The 24,889-nt window shown below is 52.1% G+C and overlaps 1 protein-coding gene across 1 annotated transcript in view; it reads right to left on the reverse strand.

Moving 5' to 3' along the window:
• The window catches only part of TMEM184B (transmembrane protein 184B), a 48,807-nt gene extending 24,365 nt beyond the window's left edge, over positions 1 to 24,442 (reverse strand). The window contains exon 1 of the mRNA XM_036297004.1: positions 24,297 to 24,442. The gene's annotated coding sequence lies outside the window, so the exon portion shown is untranslated. The remainder of the gene's footprint in view (positions 1 to 24,296) is intronic.
• Positions 24,443 to 24,889: the final 447 nt, after the last annotated feature.

Here is a 24,889-nt window from a genome sequence, read left to right on the forward strand (position 1 = left end):
CGCGGCGCTGGGAGGCTTCTGTGCCCGGACCCACGCCCGCCATGTTGTTGCACCATGTCCTGTGGTTTACAAATCATTTCCCCAAACACAGTATCTAGTTTTCTCACAGCAACTTTGAAGTAAGTAACATTTTCTCCAACTGACAGATGAGAAAAATCACGTGGAACTTGGCTTTGCAGTCTCCTGGGGTAGCACGAAATGATTTGAAGGTTTTCATAATACCCCTCTGAAGTACTTGATGCAATATTGGGGGTTTTTATAAGTTTCTTTTTTTAAATATGTTTTTATTGATTCTGAGAGAGAGGAAGGGAGAAGGAGAGAGAGATAGAAACATGGATGAGAGAGAATCATTGATCGGCTGCCTCCTGCACGCCCCTGCTGGGGATCGGGCCCACAACCCTGGCTTGTGTCTTGACCGGGAATGGAATCAGTGACCTCTTGGTGCACGAGACAACACTCAACCCACCGAGCCACACATGCCGGGCATCTGATGCCATATTCCGGCTCAGACGCAGGCCCCTGGCCCCCAGGAGAGGCAGGCGATGGTGGCTCCTCAGAGGCTGTCTCCGAGCTGGCCCAGCTTGGTGGCCCAGGATGGCACACCATGCCAGATCTCACCAAATGTTCACAGTGTGCGTCTGTTGGGAGGTGGGGGGATGGACACTAGGGTCCCATCCTTTCACACTCAGGACAGGCACCTACCTGGGAAAGATCTCTTGCCTGCCCAGGTCTCACAAGGAAGCAGGACACTGGCCTAGCACAGCCCCCAGGCCTGGGGAAGGCACGGATGATGCTGGCTAGGTAGCCCCTTCACTCTCCTGGGAAAAGGGGTTCAGAGAAGGGCCTCCAAGGCTCCCCTTTTCCAATGCAGTCCCGGCACCCTGATGTGGGAAAGAGGCACAGGATGGAGCTCGGAACCCCGGATGCTCTGGCAGGTCCCCTATTTTCTTAATGGACCAAATATGAAACTTTCGCCAGGGACGCGACAGAGAGCCCTGAGGGGAGATGCTGGGATCATCTTTCCAACACACAAGTCCTGAGGCAGCTGGACACAGTACTGAGCACTAGAAGACCCAGTCTCAGCCTCAAGGAACTCACTTGCTCTACACGACGGGGGCGACCTGGAGGCCTGGCCCACTGCCCGGGAGAGGGAGTGCCCAGCAGGAAGGGAGCTGCAGGCAGCCTCACTGCCTTGGCCACAGCTGGGGGAGGGTCAGGGAAGGCTGCAAAGTGGTGGGACTTTGGGGCAGAGTCTGTAAGTGGCACAACCTCGCCTCCGCTTTGCAGTCACCACGCAGGACTCTGGCCACCCTCCACCACCGGCCAGCTTGAAGCCTCAGTTCTTCATCTATAACATTTCAGGGCAACTACGTAATCGACAAGGGAGTTGTTCTACGTTACGTAAGTCCCCTTAATGAAAGGACACAGAATAATAAAAGAAAAAATGACCATTTTGCAATTCCTAGGACAAATAATGGATGGAGACCTGGGTCATCAGTGGATGATAAAACCACTAGTGAAAGGCTGATGGGGAATTTGATAAGGGATGGATCGGGCCGCAGAGGCAAACCAACAGTCAAGATCAACGTCACTAAAACGGGGCACTGGGAGTTTTAAGCCTCCTGACTGCCTGCACGGGAAGCACACAGCACCTCCCAAGAAGGACCCTTGCCCAAAAAGTGAACGGGGATTGAAACAAGCCTCTAACTAATCACCAGTACCAGGAGATACCAAAGGAAGCGGATCAGATTAAATGATACCATGAGGCCCTAGCCCAGCGGTTCTCAACCTGTGGGTCGCGACCCCTTTGGAAGTTGAACAACCCTTTCACAGGGGTCGCCTAAGACCATCCTGCATATCAGATAATTACATGACAATTCATAACAGTAGCAACATTACAGTTATGAAGTAGCAACGAAAATAATTTTATGGTGGGGTCACAACATGAGGAACTGTATTTAAAGGGCCAGAAGGTTGAGAACCACTGCCCTAGCCCGTTTGGCTCAGTGGCTAGAGCGCTGGCCTGCGGACTGAAGGATCCCAAGTTCAATTCCTGGTTGTGGGCTCCATCCCCAGTAGGAGGTGTGCAGGAGGCAGCCAATCAATGATTCTCTCTCATCATTGATGTTTCTATCTCTCTCTCCCTCTCCCTGCTTCTCTGAAATCAATAAAACTATATTTTTTAAATGATTCCATGAGCAAGCATCAGCCAAATCTAGACCACCGTACAGTCTACACTCACTGGCAGTGGTTCTCAACCTTCCTAACGCCGCGACCCTTTAATACAGTTCTCATGTTGTGGTGAACCCCAACCATAAAATTATTTTCGTTGCTACTTCATAACTGTAATTTTGCTACTGTTATGAATCGTAATGTAAATATCTGATATGCAGGATGTATTTTCATTGTTCGCGACCCACAGGTTGAGAACCGCTGGCAGGATAACTGTCCTGGTTTCTCCAACAAGTTAATGTTTTACCAACAAAGGTGGTTGAGGGATTGTTACAGAAAAAGAGACTCTAGAGACGTTACAACCAAATGCAATGTATCGACCTACTGGGTCCTGATGCTTAGACAGGACCCAAAACAGTCAACATACAGGACTTGTGTCAGTTTGCTCAGGTGTGATAATGACAGGGTGGGTGTGTAAAAGTAAGTCCTTACAATGGAAGAAGAATAATCTTTTCAGCAAATAATACTGGCAGAATTGGACATGAGAGACAAAAAAAAAATTAACCTTAACCCAAACCTTTACCTCATATATAAAAATTAATTCACGATGGACCACGAACTTAAATGTAAAATGTAAGACTATAAAACTTGTAGAAGACATAGGAGAAAAATCTTTGAAACCTAGGGCCAGGCAAAGTGTTCCTAGACTTGACACCAAAGCATGACTCATAAAAATGGAAAAACTGAACTTCACAAAAAGTGAAAACTTACACTGTGACTCAGGTAAGAGATTGAAAAGACAAGCAGCATAGTGGAAGAAAACATTTGCAAGTCACATATCTGACAAATGACTAGCATCTGGCATATAGCAAGAATCGTCAAAGCTCAACAACAAAAAAAGCATCAATCAAATTAGAAGATAGGCAAAAGGCATGAATAGACATTTCACTTAAGAAGGATACATGGCCGCCCTAGCCGGTTTGGCTCGGTGGATAGAGCGTTGGCCTGCAGACTGAAGGGTCCCAGGTTTGATTCCAGTCAAGGGCACATGCCCAGGTTGCAGACTTGATCCCCAGTGGGGGGAGTGCAGGAGGCAGCCAATCAATGATTCTCTCTCATCACTGATGTTTCTGTCTCTCTCCCTCTTCCTTCCTCTCTGAAATCAATAAAAAATATCTTTAAAAAAAAAGGATACATGGCCAATTCTCCTATATAATAAAAGGGTAATATGCAAATCAACCAAACCGAGACCAGTCACTATGATGTGCACTGACCCCAGGGGACAGACGCTCAATGCAGCAGCTGCCCCCTGGTGGTCAGTGCGCTCCCACAGGGGGAGCGGACCGCCTCTCAGCCAGAAGCCAGGATCATGGCTGGCGAGCACAGTGGTGTGGCGGGAGCCTCTCCTGCCTCCACAGCAGCGCTAAGGATGCCCAACTGAAGGACATCGCCCCTGAGGGCTCCCAGACTGCGAGAGGGCGCAGGCCAGGCTGAGGGACCACCACCCCCCCCCCACCGCCTCCCGCATGCACGAATTTCATGCACCAGGCCTCTAGTAAATACATAAATAGCTTTTCACATCCCTAGCCATTAGGGAAATGCAAACTAAAACCACAATGAGTTATCATTACACCTTATAAATAAAAAGCAATGACAACACCAAATGCTGGCACAGATGTAGAGAAACGAGCTCATATCCATTGCTGGTGGGAATACTGGGAAACAGTTTCTGATGAAAATCAGTTTCTTATAAAACTAACATGCACTTATCCTCGGGAAAGGAAAAGTTAGATTCACACAAAAACCTGTACACAAATGTTCACAGCAGCTACACTTGCAATCGCCAAGACCTAAAAGCAACCGAAATGTCCTTGGACAGGTGAAAGGTTGGACACTGGTGCGTCCTGACTATGGAGTACCCTCCGCAGCAAAGAGGAACTCCTATTGACACAGGCAGCCACCCAGATGGAGCTCAGGACATGGTGTTTACTGAAAACAGCCCATCCCAAAGGTCACTACGGCCTGGTTCCCATTATGCAACATCTCCAAAATGACAAGCCTCTACAGACGGAGAACAGATGACTAACTGGCAGAGAACAGCAAAGGGGCGCACAGATACGAAGAGGGAACATAGGCGCTCGCTCCAGGTGGTGGGTCTCTGTACCTGACGGCGGTGGTGGCTCGGCCCAGGTGACAGAATCAGATAGAACCACACACATGCAATAACAGTGACGACGGAGTACTAGCTATTAGTATTGTCTTAATGTCCACTTCCTGGTTTTGATACTGTCCTACAGCAATTATGTCACCGTGTGGGAGAAGAAGGGTTTTTGTGGGACTCTACGTACTATTTTGGTAACTTCGTGTGAACCTACAGTTACTATTTCAAAATAAACGAGTTTTGCCCGAATTGTGTTGGCAGCCACCATCACTCTCTAATGCCTGTGCCACCTCGGCTTGCCAAGCTCCAGCGAAGAAGGGGAAAAGTAAAAAGGTCTCTATACCATGGCTCGTACAGAGCAGACTGTCCGCAAATGGACCGGTGGTAAAGCACCGAGGAGGCAACTGGCTACCGAAGCCACTCACGATAGTGCGCCCTCTGCTGGAGGGGTGAAGAAACCTCATAGTTACAGGCCTGGCATCATGGCACTTTGTGAAATTAGAGTTTATCAGTACATTGAGCTTCTGATTCGCAAACTTCCCTCCCAGCATCTGGTGTGAGAAATTGCTCAGGACTTCAAACCAGAACAGTGTTTCCAGGGAGCAGCCTATGGTGCTTTGCAGGGGGCAGGGGGCCTGTCTGGTTGACCTTTTCTGAAGACACCAACCTGTGTGCTATCCATGCCAAACATGTAACAACGATGCCAAGACATCCAGGCAGCACGCCGCATACCTGGAGAACGTGCTTAAGATCCACTATGATGGAAACATTTCATTCTTTTAAAATAAAATTTCTCTTCTTCCTGTTCTTGGTAGTTCTGAATGTTAAGTATTTTTCCCCCGTGGGGTCAAAAGGTACCTAAGGATATGATTGCAAGTTGAAAATAGGGGACAGAAATCAGGTATTGGCAGTTTTTCCATTTTCATTTGTGTGTGAATTTTTTAAATATAAATGCAAGTCAAATGTTTCGGTGAACAAGTTTCAGCAGTTGAACTTCATAACAATATAAAATAAAACTGTTAAATTTTTCTGGACATTGCCAGCATTTGGATTTTTAAAAAACAAATAAATTTCTTATTGATGGCAACTAAATGGTGTTTGTAGCATTTTTATCACACAGTAGTAGATACCGTCCATTCGCTATACTTTTCTGAGTTGTCCTACATGCAAGGACATGTTTTTAATGTTGTCTGTCTTCTGTTGTTCCTGTAAGTTTGCTATTAAAATATATTAAACTACTAAAAAAAAGTTTTTCCCAGCCAGCGAGGCTCAGTGGTTGAGTGTCAACCTATGAAGAAGGAGATCACGGTTCGATTCCTGGTCAGAGCACATGCCTGGGTTGTGGGCTCCATCCCCAGTGTGGGGCATGAAGGATCAATGGTTCTCTCTCATCATGGATGTTTCTATCTCTCTCTCCCTCTTCCTTCATCTCTAAAATCAATATATGTATATATATATATATATATATATATATATATATATATATATATATTTTATACACACACACACACACACACACACGTATAAAATTTTTTAAAGTAGAAATGTATATTGAACTATTTAAGGGTGAAAAATAACACGAAGTCTGGGATTTACTCTTTAAAAGGGGAGAGATTAAAACAAATAAATAAAAATAAATAAATAAAAGGGGAAAGATAGATGCAGGGCACATGCCCTGGTTGCGGGCTCGATCCCCAGTGTGGGATGTGCAGGAGGCAGCTAATCAATGAATCAATGATTATCTCTCATCATTGATGTTTCTTTCTCTCTCTCTCGCCGTCTCTCTCTCTCTCTCTCTCTCTCTCTCTCTCTCTCTCTCTCTCTCCCCCCCCTTCTTCTCTGAAGTCAATAAAAATATTTTTTTTAAAAAGATTGCAAATGTTGCTAACTTTGAATGAAGTGACTGACAGAAATTCATTATAGTATTTGCTCTACTTTTGTGCATTTGAAAATGTCCACAATAAAAACTTCAGACAGTAGAACAGCAGTTTTCCACAAAGCTTGTGACGGGACGGGCAGTAACTCAGGAAATCATCTGTATCGGAGACTGACTGGTTATCTTATTAGAAAAACAATGAAAAAAACACTTGTCAAACCTAATAAATGAGTTTAACACAGCTTTCTTTTACAAAAAAAACTGCTCCAAATTTGCCTTTTCTTTCTACAACCACTGATTGTCAGAGATGTGCTTCTCAGTGATGTTTTCAAAATATTTTTAAGCGTGTTTAATATGTTATCACAATTTACCACAATGAATGAGAAAGGCACTGCTCTTGAAACAAACCCAGGCTAGTGCTATTCAGGAATGTTTCTACTGTAGTGGGATTTTGTTACCAAAAACAGTATTACAAAAACTCTCCTATCTGAAGTCCTATAAACCTACCTAACATAATTTTCTAATCTGCTTAAAACTTTCCAAAGCATTTGAGTGGTTTTGGGACTCACTCCTGTGTTAAGAACTTTAAAATAAAAATAAAATACCTTCCATTTAGTTTACAAAGACATCTGGCATCAGGGAGGGTGGAAATGTACCAGCCAAATTTCAACAAATCCTCTGCACGCGCGGTGGACAGGATGGAAAAATGAGTAACCCGATTTAGAAAGAAAGCCAGTGATGCGTTTCCTGTGTGCGGCTGCGTGTCCCCGGCAGGGATCTTTCCCAGGCTGGGCAGCCATTAAAACCAAGTCTCTAACCCAAATGAACGTAAGAGCCAGACCTGCCAACTGCGCTCGCAGAGCACGAAAGCACAATTTCCAAAAATAATCAAGCACATGAAGACAGAAGGCTTTTTGTACCACCAACAAAATCACTTAAAATGTTTTTAATGATTTCATCTTCAGCTCATCCTTCGGTTTCTATTTTTGGGGTAGGTTTTATTACGCACACAATGTAACAGTAACGGAATACGTGCAGACAGTTACAGGCACCTCAGTATAAGTTTGTTCACTGGTAGGGGTGTGTGAGCCAAGTTTGGAGAGCAGGGCTGTCAGCCATGGGAAAAGCTGGAGGCTGGCACGCTCCCCTCTGCTCCGCGACATGTCTGCCTCTGTCCCAGTCTGCGGGGCAGGCAGGCAGAACGGGCAGGGCCTCTCCCTGGAGGCCCATCTGCCAGCCAGGTCGCTCCACACCCTTGTCCTTATGTGCACACCACCCCAACGGCTGTGAGGAGGCCAGGCCACAGTCTGTACTCTGTCCCATGCTGAGTCAGGGACACGGGGCCGGAATCGGCACTGCCACCCGACTGGGCCCGGGCAGGTACCCGGCTGTCTCTGAATGTGTTTCTTGGGTGCACCGGGTGGCTGTCGCCAGGGCCCTTGGGCCAAGTGAGTTTAGGAATTCAGTTTTTCAGATTTTAGAAAGGACTGCGTGGTGCTGTATATGGTGTGTATATGGTGACACCCTCACAGGGTTCTGGGCAGCATCCCAAAATCAAACACATCGTATTTCCACAGAGAAAGGTGAGATATTTTTAAAGACCATAATTAGTCTCACATCAATTCAGGTCACATTTTTGCCACAAAATTAGCCTGCTGCAGACTTAGGAAGAAGCGCTGGGATTTCAAGTGTCCTGGATTCCAGAGAGGTGAAGGTGAAGGTGAAGGTGAAGGTGAAGGTGAAGGTGAAGGGGAAGGGACGTGGGCCGGGCCATCCTCAGGGCCGCAGGGAGGCTGCTGCTCAAGCATGCAGGGATCAGCATGGTTTGTTTTTTCACTTGTTTTCAAAAGTGACCATGCCCCCTCCCCTGCCCTGAGAGCCTCTGAGAACATGAGGACCTGACGGGGCTGCAGGCCAGACTCCGCTGCAGAGCCCAGGGCCCTGGCAGTTCGGTCCCACCTCCTGCCTCTTCCCTGAGACAGCAACACTGGTCCCTGCGCACGTAGCCCCCACGCGGCACCAACGTGCCCTCCCCTCTGCCCCGTCCCCGTGGAGAACGCCAACTCTTCACTCCCGAGTCACCGTAACATCACCGCCCCACCCAAGGGCCGGCCCACGCCCGCCCAGCAGATTGTGCTCACTCCTGGGACTAACAGGTCAGTTCTGACAGGGTTCCTGCCTCCCCACGCCCGAGTTTTCCATCTCTAGGACCAGGGTGGTGCCAGGCACACAGTAGGGGTTTAGAAGAGAAGAATCGGTCCGTCAGTGAGTGAAGGAATGCTTGCCGTGGAGCCACCTGCTGCACACACAGGCTTCCGTCACTCGGCCCCCTCCCCACCGACCCTTCCAGAGCTCGGCTGAAGAATGTGGACAGTGGGCTGGAGGGAGGGCTGGGCTGAGTGAGGGCAGAGGATGGAGGCTGAGTCACACCATCTCACACACATCTTCCAACGTGGAGGCCACGCCAGGAGGGCAAAGGGACTTGTTCTACGTGTTCCATCAGGACACACCTGGTCCATCTGATGGGAGCAACAGGAAGGAGACAGACATGGGTTTTTTGGTTGTTTTCTGTTTGTTTGTTTCGTTGGTTGGTTGGTTAATCCTCACCTGAGGGTACTTTTCATTAATTTTTAGAGAGAGTGGAAGAGAGGGAAAGACAGAGAGAAACATTGATGTGAAAGAAACACATCATTGGTTGCCTCCTGAATGTGCCCTGACCAGGGCCTGGGCCGGGGAGGAGCCTGCAACCGAGGTACATGCCCTTGACCGGAATCGAACCCGGGACCCTTCGGTCCGCAGGCCGTCACTCTATCCACAGAGCCAAGCCAGCCAGGGCTAGTGATGCTTTTAACAAGGGTCTAGCAATTTTCTGGTTGTTTCTAAAAAAAGGAAGCTTCCAGTCAAAGAGGACAAGAAGCCCCCGGGGCAGAAACACTGATGGAGGAACCTCTGCAGGCAGTTTACTCTCCCCTGTCTTCTCCCCAACTAGCCTGCGGCCTTCCGGAGGTCAGGGGTCATGTCTCATGTGCACCTCTGGCCAGAACCTAGCTCAGAGCCGGGACAGAGTTAGCACTCAATATGCTTTGACTGGATGAGGAAACATTCGCCCTTTGCAGTTCCTTCCATTTTTCATTCTAAACCTCTGTGATGAACCTCCACCACCTCCATGTCCACCTCGGGGAATGGAACGTTCTCTCCTCACCACCCCCCATTTGTATCCGCATCTGCCTGGACAGTTATCACCTGCTGTGATCTATTACAGTTTGTACGTGGCACGTCTCCCCGTCTTGCGTAGCACTGACCACAGCTGTGAGCAGACTTAGCCATTAACACTCTGTGAGTCAGGCTCCACGAGGGCCGGGACCGGGTGCCATGCGGTAAGGTATGTGCTGCGTGATCAGTTTGGGGACAGAGGAAACAGCATGGACAGAGGCACGAGACAACACGTCAACGGACACTCGAACAGGGCATGGCATGCCAGGTGCTGTTAGCCAGCCCCACGGAGGGCAGTGCGGCCTGAGTGACGGAGCCCTCCTGATGGCCGAGTCAAGTGGGTCTGGAAGCCACGGGAACGCAGGACACAGGGCCCTGCAAGGCCACCAGCCACATGCTGGACGGAGCTCATCTCAGGTCCAGAAAGCCAGGCTGCAGGGGTTAGGGGTCAGGGGTCAGGGGATCAGGGTTGGGCAAAGCCAGTTCACAAGAAAAGGAGGCGTGCCAGTTCATGAATGTCCTCTATCGGTGGTCAGGGAGCTGAACCAGTCACCAGAGGGGCACGGGAGAGCACAGAATGGAGGACAGGGAAGTGAGGGGCCTTGAGCAAAATTCAACCAGGCCCTGGCAAGGCCTGATGAGCCAGGACACCTAGAGAACAACTGAGAGGCAGAAACAGCTCCCCTACACAGGCCCTGCCCCATCCTCCTCCAGGAAAGACGCCTTTGAGGGGACTCCCCTTCTGAGATTCCTACCTTTTCCAGAAAAGCTACGAAGCTACGGGTAGTACTCACTGAACTAGGCCACCTGCCTGGGACTTAGGTATGTCAGGGAGCATCTCACCGTCTCACCTGTACTGTATTGAGTCATCTTCACTTCGTGTTGTGGGGACACCTGGCTGTTGCCCCCATCCCCCCACCCCCTCCCGTTTCCTGTAGGGAAGTCAGAATAATGGCCTCCACACATGCTCACTCCCAACCTGGGAGGTTTTTACTTTACATGACAAAAGGGACTTTGCAGATGCGATTACAAGAAAGATGATCTCGGATTATCTGGGGAGGCAAATAGAATCACTAGTGTCCTTATAAGGAGGAGGCAGGCTCTGGCCGGGTAGCTCAGTTGATTAAAGCCAAGGTTATGGGTTCAGTCCCCAGTCAGGGCACATACAAGAATCAACCAATGAATGAACAAATAAGTGAAACAACAAATCTCTCTCTCTAAAACCAATACATGAATTACTGTTTTTAAAGAAGGAGGTAGGAGGGTGAAGTGTAGAGAAGACGGTGTGACAATGGAAGCAGGAGGAGAGACTGGAAGAGGCTACACTGTTTGCCCTGAAGTAGGAGGAGAGGGCCACAAGCCGGAGAATACCAGGGGCCTCTTGGAGCTGGACAAGGCAGGAGACAGATTCCCCCGGAGCCCCCAGAGCGCACAGCCTGCCGACACCTGGACTTCAGTGAAATACATTTTGACTTCTGAGCTCAAAACGGGAAGATGATAAATTTGCATTTTACGTCACTGAGTTTCTGCACTTTGTTACAGCAGCGGGAGGGAATTAATACACTGACTTACAGATGAGGAAACAGGGGCCTGGAGGGCGGAAGTCCTTTGCCCACAGGCCCCTGCTAAGTGGGGTCTGTCACTTTGCCCTTGCTGTACCGCCAAATCCACAGATTCCCAAGGGTCGTCACAGCCGTGGGCTCAGGGCCAAACCACCTAGACTTGACTTTCAGCTCCGCGGCTTAGCTGCTTTGTGTCCTTGGGCAAGTTATGTAACCCTCTCGCTTCAGCTTCCTCTGCTGTGAAGTGGGGTTGCGGCCACACTGCCTCCGAGAGAGCGGTAAGGAGTGAACAGTGAACGGGGGAGAGCACTGAGAGCAGGCCGGGCACGCTGTCCCCTCGGAGGACCACGCTCCTGTTTCAGTCACTGCATCCCTGTCAGGCCGAGAGCACACATTCCCAACAATCTGAGACCCAGGCTAGCCCTGTCTGGCCGTCTGCTCTTTTTTTAAACCTTCTGAGGTCATATTTTCATTCATCAGCCTCAGATCCAAACCCTTTTGAGCTCCAGCCATGAAGTGCTCGCTCGGGCAGTTGCCACACACCCCCTGGCCGAGCTTCGCTGGCAGCACACTTGCACACACGTCTCCAGAATATTAACACAGCCTGAGAGGGATTAGTGTTCTTGTAACTAACAGATACGGAGACGCGTCCATCTTAACAGAGCTCAGCGGCGGAGCGGGGCTTGGGCGCTGTGAGTCTGAGCCCGCACGCTGCTGCCCCCTCAGCCGCCCCCTGCGCCTCCTGCCTCCAGGACTGCGTGCCTCTGGGAACTTCTGTGCGGCTGCCTTTGGGGGAAGGCTGATCCACATTAGAGCAGGTCAACAACCCCCAGTTCGGCCTGGTAAGCCTTTGGAGAAAGAACCACATGCCCTCAGGAGGGGGAGGGTCCCATCTCTCAGTCCCACTCCCCTTCCATCAACAGACAAGCAGAAGCCACTCTGGGACTCCACGTCTCTCCCCTTCTCCTGGGGCCGAGTTCCCATGAATCTGTCAACCAGAAATGAAAAATCATCTAATCCTTCACTCTTTGGGGGAAGGGGAGAGGGGGCGACAGGATAAAGTGAACAACGAAGTAATCCAAAAACCTTCAACTGGGGCACACTTCCACGAGGGCTCACTTCATTCAGCCTTGTAATTAAGTCTGTTTAAAAAATATATACCGGGCCAAACGGTGGTCACCCCACTTTTCTCCCAGACGGGGAGGAGATGGGCCAACGCTCAAGCCTCTTTAGCTGGGTTTTGCACCCCTGTAAGTGTGACCACCTTTCCAACCAGCTAAACCCATCCAGCACTGAGCAAAATGGGTCCCCTTCAGGTGGCGAACCCTAGACCTAAAGAGTCGCATTGCCCCGTGGGAGCAAGTCGTCTAAGCAAAGTCCCCTGAACCTGCCCAACCCCTGGGACCCCGTCAGCAAGAAGCCTGGCTGCTGCCCAGGGCACCTCGGTGAGGAATTCCAGCCTGAATTTCACTCACACAGTAGGTACTGAGTGGGGAGCCAGCCTTCCACCCTGAGTGTATGTATACCCACTGAGTCCACATGTGCCCCACAGACAACAACAAGAAATCCCATAGCAGCCCCGTTTATAACAGCAAAAGGCTGGGCACAACCCAAATACCCATCCACAGGAAAGTGGACTGAACAGTGGACTCCTACGCAGCCATGAAAAGGAACAAGAACTGCTACCCACCACCCGGATGAACCTCACTAGAATGTTTCTCTAGGATTCCATTTACGGGAAGGTCAAACCAGCCAACAGTGAGGAGGTGTGAGGAGTGTTACCTCGGGAGGGTGGGTGACCAGGTGGAGGCCCAGGGAGCCTTCCGGGTGCTGCCAGTGTTCTGCAGCTGGATCTGGACAGTGGCTTGCACAGGCATTCACAGACATAAAAAGCCACCGCACTGTACATCTAAGATTAGTGTGCTTTACCACAGACCATAGTAAGTCACGCCTTGAAAAGCTGGGGGTTCTCTTTAGATTTTTTTTTTTTTTAAATATATTTTATTGATTTTTTACAGAGAGGAAGGGAGAGAGAGATAGAGAGTTAGAAACATCGATGAGAGAGAAACATTGATCAGCTGCCTCCTGCACATCTCCTACTGGGGATATGCCCGCAACCCAGGCACATGCCCCTGACCGGAATCGAACCCGGGACCTTTCAGTCCGCAGGCCGACGCTCTATCCACTGAGCCAAACTGGTTTCGGCTAGATTTTTTATTGATTGAGAGGGAGAGGAAGAGGGAGAGGGAGAGGGAGCCAGACCTCAATGAAACCGGGGCATGTGCCCTGACCAGGAATTTAACCAGCAACCCTTCGGTGCACGGACCGATGCTCAACCAATTGAGTCACACCAGCCGAGGCCAAACCTTGAAAAGTTTAAAAATATAAATACAGCCTTGGCCGGTGTGGCTCGGTTGGTTGGAGCATCATCCTGTGCACCAAAAGGTGGCGGGTTTGATTCCTGGTCAGGGCACATGCCCAGGTTGTAGGTTCGGTCCCCAGTTGGGGTGCATGTGGGAAGCAACTGATCAATGTTCTCTTACACTGATATCTCTCTCTCCCTTTCTTTAAAATCTATTTTTTAAAAAGTATAAACACATACCTGTAAGCAACTTCTCTGTGCTAAGTCCAAAGGGTATCTCAGACATGACTAACCTTTTAAGGGGTTCAGTCTAGTGGGGGGGGGGGGGACACACTAGAGTAACAATACAAGGGTCCCTTGGCCGGTGGGACAGGCAATGAGAATGGGCCAAGGGTATCGATGTTACTCGTGATTTGAGGAAGGTGGTAAACTGATGAAACATCGTTTTGGAGGCAGCCAGACCTCTATCCAGAGCCTACTTCTCACTGTGTGACCTGACAAGATGTTTGCCCTGCTTCTCCATCCACAAGAGGGGTCACAGCAGCTGTACCTCACGGGTCCCCATGAGAACGCGTGGAAAGAATGCACACTGGGCGCTCGGCCACGAGGCTGTTGTTATTCCTGCTGTGAGGCTGGGCCCGCCTGTGCCAGGCACCAGTGGGGTTCATGGGTATGGAAGAGGCCCTGCCCCCACAGCTTCCAATCCCACCAGGAAGAAGGCAGCTAGGCAAACATCTAACCAATCAGGGGCTGTGAGCATGACCTGGCCTTGGCCCTAGAGGAGCCCGCAGCCCAGTGAAGAATCAGACACCAGGACACAATGTAAAACAGCTTAAGTGTCAGCGGAGAGGAACAGATAAAGAGGCGGGGGAGGTCAGAGGGCCATGCGGAGGTGGAAACTGAGCTGGGCCTTGAAAGGCAGATAGGATTTGAGCAAAGGCATAGGGATGGGAAGTCGAGGTACTTGGAGGAAAGGGCGACCAGGAGCGTGTGGCTCAAGAGGGCCTGGGTTCTGCAATCAGTGGGAGGTTTCAGAGCTTTAAAATGACAGGCCAGCTGCCCTGGCGGGTGTGGCTCAGTTGGTTGGAGCGTCGTCCTGTACACCAAAAGGTTGCAGGCTCCATCTTTGGTCAGGGTGCAGATGGAAGTCAACCAATCGATGAAAACATATCCTCAGATGAGGAATCAAAAACAAGTAAAATAAAATGACAAGCCAGCCAACAGCAGTGTTTCGAAGGGGCCAGACGGGTGTGGCTTCATTTCCAGGGCTGGGACTGGTGTCGTATCAACCAAGAAACGTGCAAACGCTCACACCCAGTCCCTTCCCTTTGTGAGACCCAAGCACACGTATTTTATTAGATGGCGCTCAGGGGCCTGAGCAAGGCTGACTGAGCCTTGACTTTCCTGAACTGGGCAGTAGGTGAGGATACATTTCTTATGGCTCTTGTTTATATAATTTTAATTTTTTTTTAAAACATCTCATAGTCACAATTTGGAACTCAAAAGGTACGAAGCATCTGCAGTGAGCAGTCTCCCGGTACCAGCCGCCATCCCAGAGGCACCACAGTCACTTTTTGTGAATCCCGAGACCGTGTGTACCAACATCAGCAAATGCCCTTTCCAGTTACACAGATGGAGGCACCCCCGTCGCGGGCCCTGTACCTGCTCCTTTCACAGCAATCTATTCTGGTGGCTGTCCCATACCTGTGCGTGGAGTCTCCATCTTATTTTTTTTAATATATTTTTATTGATTTCAGAGAGAAAGGGAGAGAGAGAGAGATGAACATCAATGATGAGAGAGAATCATCGATCGGCTGCCTCCTGCATGCCCCCTACTGGGGATGGAGCCCGAAACCCAGGCATGTGTCCTGACTGGGAATCAAACAGTGACCTCCTGGTTCATAGGTCAACGCTCAACCAATGAGCAACACTGGCCGGGCTCCATCTTATTTTTATGGCTGCAGAGTATCCCCCGGTTCGGACAGACTACCATTTGTCACAGGACCCCCGTTGATGGACATTAGGTTGCCTTCTGCTGCTACAAGTGAGGCAGCAATGACAAACCTTGCAAATAAGTCACTGTGCACATGTGTTAACACATCTGTAGGATAAATTCCTAGAAGGGAGCTGCTGGGTGAATGCATACAAGTAGCTGTAATTTTGAAAATGTCGCCAGAAAGGCAGGATGCACTTAAATCACTCATCTAAGAAATAAGACAAATTATTGGGAGAAATGCTGACAGTGTATAGTTTTAAGGATGCCCAGAGGAAGAAATGGCAGAAAAAAACCCTTTGTCAGCAAACAGAGCGCCGGGTCAGGAGATGGTTCGGAACCTGGGTCAGCCCATACTCGTCTGGTACCCTGATCCATGAACTTGCATTTCCTCACCAGTAAGTGACAGCCCCGACCCTCTCAGCTCCTCAGCCTTCCCAGCACAGAGGGACTCTGATGCCCTGCTCCCACGGCAGATGGACACAACACCCAGCCGTAACTGGTCTCCCTCGGTGAAGGTGCCAGCGCCCGGGGGAGCAGCAGGCAGGCCAGAGTGTGCACTCAAGGCAGGCAGGAGGGGCTGGGAGTAGAGAGCGTCAGGGGGTCAAGTGTTCCAGCCTGGCCACCAAATGAGAGCTGAGCACCTCTTGCCACTTTCCCGCATGGCACCCTCACACTGCATGACACTCAGCGTGCATCACGGGCGTTACACAAGGTGCGCCCGAGAGCAATGGCCGCCTCACCCTAGGTCTGCAAGGAGGCAGCTGGTGAAGGACAGAGGCGGGGCGCTGGCTACCTAGAGACCTCCGTGTGAGGGAGGACCGCAGGATAAGCGCAGCAGCCTCCCACGTCCACAAATCCGGCCCAACTCCTGACAACTGTGAATGAAAGAAATGGTTGTCCGCCCCCAGGTGAGTGCGAGATACCTCCGGGCAGACCACAGGCAGCACTGGAGAGGAAGAACCTGGCCAACCTCCCCGCTTCCCAGCCCTGCAATGTTCCGACTGAGAGGGCCAGGGACTCCTGGAAGTCACATCGCACATAAATGCACCGAGGTTATTGCTATTCAGTTGTTTCTAACGCACATACAATACACCAGCCTTTCTTGGTAAAGCAAATACTAGTACGTGCTGTTCTGGTAAATCCAGATTTCCACACATCCTCTTTGCTTAAATCATGGACAAACTCGTGTGGAGATGCACCTCCTCTTCATGGAGGTGAAGCTGTGACCCCAAGCACCCCAGGAGAGCGCACTCCGCCCTGTGTCTCCTGTCCCTGTGCGCACTGGAGGAGGCCCACGACCTGGAAGGCCCTTCCCTTCTCCACCTGCCACTCCACTGTCCCTCAGCCAGCCCCATGGCCCTGCCCCAGGGAACCTGTCTCTTCAGCCCACCTTCAGGCAGAGCAGACTGCTGCCTCCTGGGGCCCCCACAGCTTCGACTGATCCTCTAAGTATAGCGCTTTCCACGGCTAAGCCACAATTCCATCTGCTGGGTGCTCAGAGCAGCAAGGGCACAGGATTCGATATTGAAAACATGAGTGCTTCCTTCCAAAGGATCTCAGGCAAATTCACCCCTCTGAGCCTCAGTCTATCCATCTACAAAACAGGCGCAATAATTCCAAGGTCCCAGGGCTGCTGGGAGAATTAAATGAACAATATAGGTGAACTGTCATGTGCAAACTGCAAAGTCCTACACAGTCTAGAGAAGATAGTAACCTTCGTATTAACTAGTATATCAATATTAATTAATATTAATATCCTCACACATATCCCTTCACCAACACCTATCACTGTGCCTTGCAGGCACCCAAAATGACTGCAATGGAATCCCAGATTCTCTGTGCATTCTGTGTGGAATAAAAAAACTCGGGTGCTAGAGGCGGACGCCCGGAGGCCCTGCCAGCAGTGGCAGCAGCAGCCTTGGGGTTATTTTCCCTCAAAGCTTTTCTGTAAATGGTGACCCAGAGGGCTTTGGGGACCAGCACAGCCCAGCGGAGTGAAGGTTCTTAGCCACCTGCCAGCGGGGCAGGGCCTCCCCGGGTGCAGGCTGTCCACAGGGGCTGGAGCAGGAGACAAATAAAGGTGTCAAACTACATGCATGTCTCCCAGGGTGGAAAGCTCTCTGAAGTGAAAATCCCTTTCAGGGGCAGATAGAGTAACTGCCAGAGCTCTCACTCCACCCCTTTGCTGGGTGGGGGTGGGGAACAGCCATCCTGGGACCACCCGCGGCCGCAGGCACAAGGTTCAAGAGCAAGGCTCCCCAGCAAGGCAACTAGAGCAGGGGTGGGCAAACTTTTTGACTCGAGGGCCACAATGGGTTCTTAAACTGGGCCGGAGGGCCGGAACAAAAGCATGGATGGAGTGTTTGTGTGAACTAATATAAATTCAAAGTAAACATCATTACATAAAAGGGTACGGTCTTCTTTTTTTTTAGTTTTATTCATTTCAAACGGGCCAGATCCGGCCCGCGGGCCGTAGTTTGCCCACAGCTGGACTAGAGTGTTCAGGGGTCACCAAACAGATTGCAGGTCGGAAAAGAAGTCTGTCTGTCTGTCTCGCTCTCTCTCTCTTTCTTTCACACACACACACACACACACACACACACACACACACACACACCTCTTCCATCTCATGCAACTGTGAAGACCTCCTCTCCCTCCAAAGCAGGCCCCTCCCCTTGGGGGGTTTCTAACCTGGGACCTTGTGGCACCCAGAAGGTGGGCAGAGAGGGTACGAATAGCCCCATTAGAGACTCACTGCTGAGCAAGTGACTCAGCTCAGGCCATCATCTGGTTCTGACTCTCCACTCAGTGCTCTCCCCACCCCTCAAATTTGAGATGAAGCACTGGGCGCTATTTTAGAACTTGTCTCACTCTTTTGTCTGTGGCTAACGCCTGAGTTCCATGGGCAAATGCGTATGACCTGGTGCGCTGTGAACGATGAGGCAATGCAGGAGTGTGCCTAGAAAGAAAGCGTGCCCACACTTCAACAGTGATTATTTCTTGGTTATGAAATACGGGATGATTTTTAGTCTTATCCCCAATCTTTTCTGTGTTCCAAGTTTACTATAATCAACAAGTACTATTTTCAAAACCAGAGAAGCCTGTTGTTTTCCAAAGGCTGAACCACCAAGATCAGCAATGCAAACTTTCCAAGAAATATTCACTCAGTGTAAGCGCACGAGCTTTTTTAAGCACGGTAGGGCTGGAAGTGACGCGCGTCAGGCACAAAGGTTTTCTGGGTGGGATCTTCCCTCTCCGCTTTCCGCCCAGAAGAGGAAAAGGAGGTGACTGTGGGGCTTCCTGCCTCGCAGCCCAGGCCTGAGACCTCCCAGGCTATCGGACTGCGCCCGACGTAGGGCAGACCCACGGCTGTTTAATGTGCCCCATGGGCTCCTGATATAAACTCATTTCTAATAAGCAATCCTATTCTGATTGGCCTTAACAGCTGTCACTTCTCAAGAATCCTACCACCTTCCCCCAGAGTGGCAATGACATTACCCATCCAACTGTTTCATTTGTTTAGTCAAAAACTGTTTCAGCTCCTACTCCGTGCAAGGCATTGTGCCAGACACTGCGCCATCATTAAACTAAGACTAGAAAACAACCACCCAGAGGCTCCATGTCATCCTTCTATGTTCTGCCCAAGCGTAGGGTTTCAGCGGCGCTAAAACAGCACCAGGAATGCGAACAAATGTTGCAGGGGTGTGACGCCTGCCTAATTCCTGCATCTCAATGACTCTGCACAGGGCCCTGCTCCCCTGTCCTTAGGCCAAGCAGGGTCCCAGAGCTGCGCTGCTTCTCACTCGCAGAGGCAGAGATGATGGGGAGGGAACCTGAGAAAACTCGAAACTTGGCGACAATCCAATCCTCTTTTAAAAAATATTTTTTTATTGATTTCAGAGAGGAAGGGAGAGGGAGAGAGATACAAACATCAACAATGAGAGAGAATCACCCATCTGCTGCCTCCTGCATGCCCCCCACCGGGGATTGAGCCCAAAACCCGGGCATGTGCTCTGACCGGGAATCGAACTGTGACCTCCTGGTTCATAGGTCAACGCTCAACCACTGAGCCACTCGGGCTGGGCCATCCAATTCTTCTCTCCATGGCCCCCTCCCACTTTCTTCTTCCTGTCCTTCTTGAGGCTGAGAAGATCACATTCAATTAACATTTACTGGGGGCCTACTAGGTGTCGAGCCCCAGTGTCAAACCATTTTGTGGACAAGAACTCAGGCCTTTGCTTTGCACATGCTCTTCATTCTGCCCGGAACCCGCTTCGTCCCCTTACACATGGTGACAGCTTAAATGTCCCCTCCTGCCCTGGCCAGTTTGACTCCGTGGATAGAGCATCAGCCTGTGGACTGAAGGGTCCCAGGTTTGATTCCCATCAAGGGCATATGCTCTGGTTGTGGGCCCGATCCCCAGTAGGGGGCATGCAGGAGGCAGCCCATCAATGATTCTCTCATCATTGATGTTTCTCTCTCTCTCTCTCTCCCTCTTTCTTCCTCTCTGAAATCAATAAAAAAATATTTTTAAAAGTAAGTAAATAAAAATGAACACCACCTCGCCGAAACCGGTTTGGCTCAGTGGACAGAGCGTCGGCCTGCGGACTGAAGGGTCCCGGGTTCGATTCCGGTCAAGGGCATGTACCTGGGTTGCGGGCACTTCCCCATTGGGGGATGTGCAGGAGGCAGCTGATCGATGTTTCTCGCTCATCGATGTTTCTGACTCTCTATCCCTCTCCCTTCCTCTCTGTAAAAAAAATCAATAAAATATATTAAAAAAAAAAAAATGAACACCACCTCCTTAGAGAAGTGCCCGCCCAGGCGAGACCATCCTGACATTCTCTCAGTGCATCCGTGACAACGCAAATGCTCCGGTGGACTCCGCTCCGTGAGGGCGGCTGCCTGCACATGGCAGGCACACAGGCATCAATGCTTCTTTCCTGAGTAAGTCAATAGCCCACAGAGTAGTAATAAAAGCCAGTGTTTACTGAGCACATTCTATATCCAGGAACCGTGCTGAGCTCCATGCAGACAGTGGATCATGACAGTCGCATGACGGCTGCACCATGATTACTCCCATCTTTTTAAAAATTGATTTAAAGAGAGACGTGGGGGAGAGAAGAGAGAGCGAGAAAAACAGCAATCCTTTGCGCCACCCACCACCCATGTGTTCATTGGTTGATTCTTGCATGTGTCCTGAGGGGTATCGGCCCACAAACCGGGTGTATTGGGACAAGACTTGAGCCAACTGAGCACCTAGCCAGTAGGGCCTCCCAATTTTTAATGAATGGGAATTGGAAGCTGGTAAGCAACACGCCCTAGGCCACGGGGATATTAAGAGCGAGAGGGTTTGAACTCCACCTCCCATTCTCAGCTCCTTACGTCCCTCTCTTGCCAATGCCCGGGGGTGTCCTTTCTCCTGTGCTGCCAGTGACCATTTTTGTTCCCCTCCCAAATTCTTGGCCTCCCTTCCAAAGGCACCCAATTCAGAAGAATTCCCCAACTCCTCCCCTCTCATCCCATACCCATCAGCTCCCACACACCACCCAATGTGGACCCCTCAACTGTGCTTCAGTACTGACCTAGTGCAAAGACCCCCAGCCTCCCGGCCCCGACACACAGCGCCTAGAGCCGTGCGTAAATGCAGGCAGCCAGACCCAGCACCGCAGGCAGGTCGAGCAGGCACCTTCTCGGCGAATCCGCGTGGGCTCCAGTTCCCACTCTGTCCCCACTCTCTGCCTGTATTTAGAGTGCTGGTGAGCGTGGGCACGGGGACGCTGGACGCCCACCGCAGCTCCCAAATGGGAAAGGGCGCTGCCCACGCCAATCCAGTTCTGCAGTGTGAGCCGTCGGTGAGAACCCGTGAGGCCCAGAAAGGACTTGGTTCTAGGGCAGTAGAGAAGGGAAAAGGCAGCAAAAACGAAAAAGAATGCCAGTGAGCCGAGGGAAGGCAAAAGCGAGGGAGGCCGTGTCTTCTTGGAGTTCTCTGTGGGAACACAGGAAGGAGGAGGGAGATGATCACACGGTCCTGTCACACACGGCTGAGGCCGTCACCTCCTTCAGGGAACGTTTAGGGCTCCCGATGACCACACCTGGGTCACGTTCAAACGCCTTAGCGGGGCCTTCAGAGGCCTGCATGCCGAGCCCCACAGCCGGGTCTGGGAGGCGAGGTATTTCAGCCTCCACATCTCCGTTCCTCTGCCTAGAACGCCCCTTTCTGTAGGAGCCTCAAGGCACAGGACATCCAGTTTCTAGGAAGACTTCGGGGACCCTCCAGGGTTGGTGGGGAAAGAGCACAGGCTCTGAGGTCAGACCCTCTAGCTCGAAGCTCAGCTCCACCAACCAGCCCAGCCCTAACGTCCTAGGCTGCCTCCTCTGCAAAGTGTGACGGTACCTGCTCCAGCTCCCTGGGGGGTGGGAAGATGAAGTGCGCTATTTTATGAAAGCGCTTTGAACTGCGCCTGGCACACAGTAAGTGTTTCATAAACAAGCTGTTGTTCCTATTGTCCTCTGGTCCCTGTGGGGCCCTGTTTCTCCCGCAAGAAGAGCACTGTCTTGCACATATTTGTTGCACTCTGGATCCCCTAGCCAACCACAGCCTTTTAGAAGGCACGACGCACGCCTCAGGCCTCTCTTCCAGGCCTAGCACCGTGCCAGGCACACAGTAGGTCTTCAGTGAGTATTCACTGCCTGTGAAGGTCCTACCGTAGACCCCACACAGAGCTCTCTCCCAGGGCCCAACTGCTGGCCTTCCACAACTCACACAGCAAATCCCGCCTCAAGGCCCCGCAGAGCCAGAAGGACATTCACTGTAACTGGGTTGCACAACAATAAAGAGCCGCACTCTGCCTCACCAAGGCTGTTTCCACTCCGGGGAATTGACGGGGAGAAACGAGCACAGCAGGGACTTGAAATAGAACTGAGCCCTTCTGGGGAGAGAGCTGGGCTGGCCCGCCAGAAACCAGGAGCAAAACCTCAAAGGCCAAGGGGAGAAAGCAGCCTCCAGACAAACGCCTGAGCTGCGGAGAACTCGGCCATCAGGAGTAAACTAGGGCAAGGATCACCGGGCCCCACTCTGCCGTGAAGCCGAGCCACCCGGAGAGCTGCAGAAGGGGGTCCCTGTGCCACCCACCCCCAGGCGGGGGCAGCTCCCCACACATCCAGAACCCCCAGGGCTGCACACAGGAGCCCCGGGGTGCTTGTGGTTCTCGGCGGGGAATTCACGCTGCCTTCTCCATCCACGCTGCCTACCAGGGCCTCACGCCTGGATTGGGGTCACTATTTATGTCCGTCTCCCCAACAGGCTTAGAGCTGCTAATGGCTGGGCACCGGGTCTCCTTGATCTTCAGACCCCTGTGCCCCTAGCACTGTGCCAGGCACCTAGCAGATGCTCAGTAAGTTACAAGGCAGCAAGGTCTGGCAGCAAGAGAAAGGTCCTGGTTCAAGGATGACTCCATCCAGGCCTGCCACGTACCGTGGACAAGCAGGTCGTGTACTCCCTCTGCGTCTCCGTTTCCCCACTTGCCAAATAGCTATAACAAGTTCCGTAGGCACACAAGTGCTGAGAGAATGAACGGGGAAAATGCATGTAGAAAGCATGAAAATACATGCTAGTCACTCTTCAGGCTTCAGCTCAGCTGTCCCCTTATGTCAGTCATGTCCTTTCTGCAGGCCGCACTGCCCCTCTCCCAGCACAAAAATCACTTTGTACACCCTTTGTTGTTTTATATAGGTCACATCCTTGTTATTCCTTGTTCCTGAGTTCGATTCCCTCCCTGACCTGAGAGGACCTGTACCCAGGGGACAATATGTGTTTGCGTCCAAGGCCTGACAAAATGGGCACTCGGGCCTGGCCGCTAGGGCCCTCCCGCCCCACGGCCCCAATTCTGATACACACAGGGCCCTTCGACAGGATGTCCTGCCGTGCAGAGCCTCAGGGCCCATGGAGCAAGCAGACAGGGGAGATGGGAAGGGGCACTGCAAACACGCCTCACCTCTGAGCCTGTGCCTGTTCTGCAGGTGCAGGTGAGCTTGTTGGCCTGGCTGACTCGCAGACCGAGGGCCTCCAGGGCACAGATTGCTGCTGCTTGCCTTACATAAAGCACCAGGCAATCAGATAAATAATGCATGGCCGTCAGCTCACACACAGGTATTAGGCGTGCAAGCACTTGCTTTGCGACAGGGTGACCTGGGTGTGTGTGTCTGGCTTTGCACAACCCCAGGGGAGATGTGAATTGGGAACAGATACTCATGTTCACCCACAACCTCAATGCCTTGCCACGGCCTGGAGTCCACCAGCTCTAGACCCAGGCAGCGCACCAGGGAGGAAATGTACAACCCACAGGACGGGTACACACACCCTAACCCAGTCTCCATGGCCTCTTTCAAGGCCAATCTCCTTGGAGTCCCCGGTTTCCGCGGGTGCCCCTCCAAGCAGCTGACCGGTATGCAAGGCCGGTCCGCCCTCCATGCAAGCATCCCCAAGGGCCTTGCAGGCCAAGCACCTTCCCGGGTCACAGCCCCGACGAGCACGGATGCCTCCCCCACTCACTAGGCGGTGCCCGGCGCCAGCACACCCACCGGGCACACAATCCCACTGGCAAAGAGGCTGCCCATCCGCCTGCCGGCTCCCCCGGCCACCCCCACGGCAGGTCCGATTACACTCCGGGCGCCGGCGCCGCCACGTTGGCGAAGAGGGGGCCAGGGCACACCCACGGGCGGTCCACGACCCCGCGGGGAGGGCAGGGGGCGCAGGTCAGGACGTGCGAGGCGGCGGGAGCTTCCTGCCTTCTCGGCCAGGCCGCCGCCTTCGGGCCGAGGATCCGCGGTCAACCAACGCGACCCGCGGGGTGCCCCCTGCACGGGCCTCCCCCAAACCCAGCGGCCCCCGCCCCCCGGAGCCCACAGCCGACCCCCTCAGGCCCTCCGGCCCGAGACCTGCCAGCGGGTACCTCAGGAGCCCATGGCGGCAGCGGCGTGGGCTGGCGGGCGACGCACAGCGCGGGCGGGGCGCGGGCGGGCGGCACCGCAGCCCGGGAGTCTGGTCGCCGCGGCCGGAGCGTCCCGGGCACCGCGAAGTGCCGCCGCGGTGCGCATGCGCGCTGAGCGCGCCTCCGGGGAGGGCGGGGCGGCGAGCGCGGGGCTGAGATCACCGCGCCGCCTTAAGGGGGCCGCGCCTCCAACCTCCCCCTCGCCGCCCCGCCCAGGGATGGGGTCAGCCCAGGTTCTCCCGCGGCTAGCGAGCAAAACAGCCGAGATCGCCTCCATCCGACCCCCCAACCCTGCCCGCCACAGAGGCTCTGGGGGTGTAGGACAGACAGGTTTGGGGCTCCAGGCTCTGTTACAGACATCTCTGTCTAGTGCAGCGGTTCTCAACCTGTGGGTCACGACCCCTTTGGTGGTCGAACGACCCTTTCACAGGGGTCGCCTAAGACCATCCTGCATATCAGATACTGACATTGCGATTTATAACAGTAGCAACATGACAGTTATGAAGTAGCAACGAAACTTTATGGTTGGGGGTCACAGCATGAGGAACTGTATT

Source organism: Myotis myotis, unplaced genomic scaffold (genome assembly GCF_014108235.1).
Source record: "Myotis myotis isolate mMyoMyo1 unplaced genomic scaffold, mMyoMyo1.p scaffold_m19_p_3, whole genome shotgun sequence".
NCBI lineage: Eukaryota > Metazoa > Chordata > Mammalia > Chiroptera > Vespertilionidae > Myotis > Myotis myotis.